Genomic DNA, 4,854 nt, shown 5'->3' on the forward strand with positions numbered 1-4,854 from the left:
GACTTTTCAGATTAATCAGTGTGAGAAGGTTTGGGACCATGTCTGTCCATTAATTTATGCATTTCTATGTTTTCAAAACCTCATAAACAAAAAATCAAAGCAAGTAAAGCCCGGTGATAGTACAAGATTTAATTTTTTTCCCCTAAGATGATGGGGCTTAACAGGAAAAATGCTTCAAGGAGCTTTGTTTAAAAAAATTCATGAGATCACCTGATCTTTTATCAGGTCTCCCATTTGTTTCTATGAGGCCATGAGACCATGTGTTGTTATTATTTTAAGGAGGCCTCAAGCCCAGCATGGAGCCCAATGCAGGGCTCATACTCATAAGCCTGAGATCAAGACCTGAGCTGAGATCAAGAGTCAGACACTTAACTGACCGAGCCACTCAGGTGCCATGTGACTGTGTGTTATTTTGAAATCACTGAATTCCAGAAATTCTTATGGAAGCCCTCTTCCTCCACTCTCCCTCCAAAGTAACTATGGACAGAAAGGAAGTGGATGTGACAAAATAAAAACACATTGCAGAAATTTAAATTCAAAGAGGATTCCATCTAGAAGAGACCACAGAAACAAATGAGACCGACGGTTCTCAGATCCGGTTGCACAACAGAATTACCTATTTAATGTTACTACAGCCCTTTTATTTCAGCGCAGCTTTCTTAAAATACATCTGTGATTATTTCTTCTATTTCAAATCTTCTCATCTACCCCTCCCATCTTACCGCCACTGCCACATTTAGCTATGGGAATACCTAGACTTCTTAGGATTGTTTTTCATTCTCTCTCCTGTTTGGGATCAACACCTCTCTCAACTCTTTCTCTTTTCATATGAACATCTACAGAGTTTTTTAAGACTCTCCTCCACTTCATGGATTCTAATGCTACAATATTTATTGCTTCTAATGCAGAATGTAATTAATAGCAATTTACATTTGTTTTTATTGTATTTTTAAGGTTGATATATTTATTATAAAATAATTTAAAATATTAAAACTTCATAAATATAAATACTAGATAGTACACAGCAAAGGACACAAGAAAATGTTCAAAGAAGTGCAAAATTATCTAAATATTGTTTTCTTGTGTATCAAAGTAGCAAAGACTCTTAAATGTGTGATGCTTAATGAAATGAAATAGGCATTCTTGGGAGTTTTGAGTAGGACTGTAGATTATTACCACACTTCGAAATACAATTTGACAATATATGTCAGAAGGCTTTATATTATTTCCTAAACCTAGCATTCATTACCAAGGGAAAAAAGAGTCACTCAGTTTGCATCTCTTTCTTCCTTTATAAATTTCTGCTCCTTCATCATAATAGCCATGACTTTGTGCATCCCATTAGAATTCCAATAAATGTTTTTGACTTTTTCTGGTCTCTCTATTATATCACTTTTGGGGGTATGCATATCTTCTGAGTCTTCATTAAGGAAGAGTCCCGATTTTCACAGGCTCCAAAGTGAGGATCATAATAGCACCTACTTCACAGCATTATGTAAATTAAGTGAATTTTCAAGTGGAAGGCTGGGGTTGACTAGTTGCTTGGAAAACTTCTACTGGTTCACTCTATAACTGGAGCCCAAGTTCTTGATTGTCTGGGAAGCTGGTATGATGCAGCAATAGTCTGTTTCCCAAATATGCTCACATTGCAAGGAAAAGTCATCATGTACAAATGACATACCGAGCACGTTCTGCAGCTGCCTGGGAGCATGATGGTGACCTTCTGTAAAAGAGGAAATGGAGGAAGACCAGGACATAAAGGCTTTAAGGGGAGACACTTCCTGTTTTTGCTAAGGGATGCCAGCATCAAAAGGCAATGGAGACTGGAGAAGTTACCCTGTTGCTTGGGGGCTGGTGTTGTGTGCCTCATCCTAGGCAAGAAAGTACTGCTTAACTGTGAATTTAGCTGTCTTCCATAGACTATCTTAATGTTTAGGCCTTATTTGCCTGACTTCATGGGCTCTTCCTAGCATTCTTGGTCCTGGCAGATTTGTCCCAACACAAAGGGCAAAGAAAGACACATTGTTGGCCACTGGGTGGCTCAGGTGGTTAAGCGTCTGCCTTAGGCTCAGGTCAAGATCCCAGGGTCCTCAGCAGGAAGCCTGCTTCTCCCTCTCCCTCTGCTCCTCCACCCCTCCCCCCTCATGCTCACTCTCTCTCAAATAAATAAAATCTTTGAAAAAAAAAGACACATTGTTTCTTTCCATCTATGGAAAGCCCTATTTAACTTAGTTCAGTTAGCATAGAGTTGGAATTTTTCAAAAGAAACTTGAATTGGCAATCAGAAGGAAAAAAACTAACAAAATAAAAGCATACAGAATGGGCTGGTTTATAGAGTTTCTTCTAAGATTTTCTCTCCCTCTCTACCTCCCTTTCTCCTTTCCTTAGTATTTTTTTCCTTTTTCTTTTCTTTTTTTTTTTTTTAAGATTTTATCATTTATTTATTCGACAGAGATAGAGACAGCCAGCGAGAGAGGGAACACAAGCAGGGGAAGTGGGAGAGGAAGAAGCAGGCTCACAGGAGAGGAGCCTGATGTGGGGCTTGATCCCATAACGCCGGGATCACGCCCTGAGCCGAAGGCAGACACTTAATGACTGTGCCACCCAGGCGCCCCCCTTTTTATTTTCTTCTTGATATTACCATGCCGGTCTGTGGGAAGTCAAGGTCAAAGAAGATGCTTGACTTTCTTCCCTTAATTTAGCTGCAGCTGAGCCAAGCTTTGCTGCAGCTTATAGCCCACTGAATTCTACAGCCATTTAGAACTTCAATCCTAGGTATGCCAGTCTCATTTCTGCTCATTTTAGTCTGAGTCCTTCTTTGAGATTCTCCATATCCCTTCCACCTTACTTTTCTGTGACATTTGCAGCAGCTCAGCAATGTACTTGCATTATTCCTAACTGCCACCAGGTGGTGTCTAATGCTGGATCCCATAGTTAACATATTTATTTTAAATAAGTCTATGATGAAGTCTATTTTGTTTTCACCATAAAAATATACCCTTAAAATAGAATGTAAAGTCGTTAACCATTCATTGACCACCAGATCTTGCATAATGACAACAAACGTTTGTATCATGCTCTATCATTGACCAAGTATGTTCACATTCTTTCCTTTCATGTTTCAGATAGTTCTTTAAGGCAGTATGGCAGGTATTTTCATTTACAGATGACAGAAAGGGTGGGTTATATGGGCCAAGGTCACACAGTTACTAAGCAGCAGAATAGGGATAAGGCCTGGTTCAATGCAAGCAACCTGTTCAACGCTGTGCTGTAACGACGTAAATAAAGAACACCAGGAACAGGTTTTAAAACCCCAGTATTATACACCTCCACAAAATTAGCATCCTCCTTATTGCTTTTAGGAAACTGTTGAGGTTATGTTCTGGGTGTGGCATCTACATTTTCCATGCATTCTATGACTGAGACCCACATAGCACTCACCTGTCTACTTTGCAGCTTTAGATGAAATGTTAATTGCCGTTGTAATCTTCATTTCTGAGTTAAATACTCTTTCTTTTTTGTCTTATTTTGTACAATGAGAGGCTGCCCCTCTTCCTTTATTCCTTGAACAATAAGGATCCCTAAACATGACACGTATCTCAAATGATATGTTAACACATGATTGTTTCTTCCTCAGTCAGGAAAAAAAATTCCCTAGTAACCAAGTTGCTATGTTCTCTTAGGAAGCTCAGCTATTGTCACTGAATGCTCAGATCTATCTTTTCTTCTTAAAGGGTCCAAACCCATATCTTCCTTACAGGGAATTTTATGATGATTTTAAAATAAATTTTAAAAGCAGTTAAAATGTGATTTCCTTATGACCATCAGCTCATGGATTAACTCATGGCAAGCCAGTAAGATTTTAAGTGTACTTTAAAAAAATAGTAGTCATAGCAATTTTTGTTTATTGATCACTCACTGGCTTATAGACATTCTACTGTTCATTTAAAATTTTTTGCAGCTCATTTCATCTTTATAAAAACTTTACACAGTAGATAACTTTATTATTTTTTATGGTGAAAGAATTTATGTTTAAAATTAGCCAGCTGGACTGAGTTCAGGTAATCCCAAGCTTGTTGGCATCCTCCAAAACATCATAGAGGCTAGTGAAACATTTGCCTTCTTCCTTCCATCAGGCCTAATCAGGGTATTGACCTTGGCCATATCAATATCATAGACCTTCTTCATACCCTGTTTGATCTGGTGCTTGTTGGCCTTTACAAGTGTAATGAACACGTGTGTGCTGTTGTCTTCTATCTTCTTCATGGCTGACTTGGTGGTCAGGGGAGCTTGATGGCGGAGTGGCCAAACTTGTTTCTCCTGGGAGCTCTCTAACGAAGATACTTGGGTGCCTTTGGAGCTGCAGTTTCTTGGGCTGCCTGAAGATAGGTGACATGCTGATCTGCCGTGTGTGTGTGTGTGTGTGTGGCTGTGGACATCTTTCTGCACCACTTTCTTGGCCTTCAAAGCCTTTGTTCTGGCTTTGGCTGTGAGAGGCATGTGGGCTTCCTCCTTTGCTTTTGGCACCATCTTCTCGAAAAGTTGTAGATAACTTGATTATCTGCATTTTCCAGGTAAAGAAACTGGGGATTAGAGAAGTTCAAAGCCTAAATTCAGAGTAAGCGATAGAGCTGGGATGTAAACCGGTTCTGCCAGAACACGGATCTTAGGCTTCCTGACTTCATGTGTGCTCATCTTCAGGCTTCTTGGTTCTGAGAATAAGCCAGCCCAATTCTTTACTCTTCTAACTAATTAATAATAAGCATCCCTATCACATTCCCTTTGTTTTTTCAACCATCACCACCCCACCTTCGGATGCTGCTTATAGCAGGGAAGATCTGTGCAAGGCAGCTC

At 39.5% G+C, this 4,854-nt stretch overlaps 1 pseudogene; it reads right to left on the bottom strand.

The window, feature by feature from the left end:
• Positions 1-4,057: 4,057 nt before the first annotated feature.
• Positions 4,058-4,530, bottom strand: LOC117795948 (annotated as a pseudogene).
• Between the last annotated feature and the right edge of the window lie 324 nt (positions 4,531-4,854).

This window comes from Ailuropoda melanoleuca, chromosome 2, assembly GCF_002007445.2.
Source record: "Ailuropoda melanoleuca isolate Jingjing chromosome 2, ASM200744v2, whole genome shotgun sequence".
NCBI lineage: Eukaryota > Metazoa > Chordata > Mammalia > Carnivora > Ursidae > Ailuropoda > Ailuropoda melanoleuca.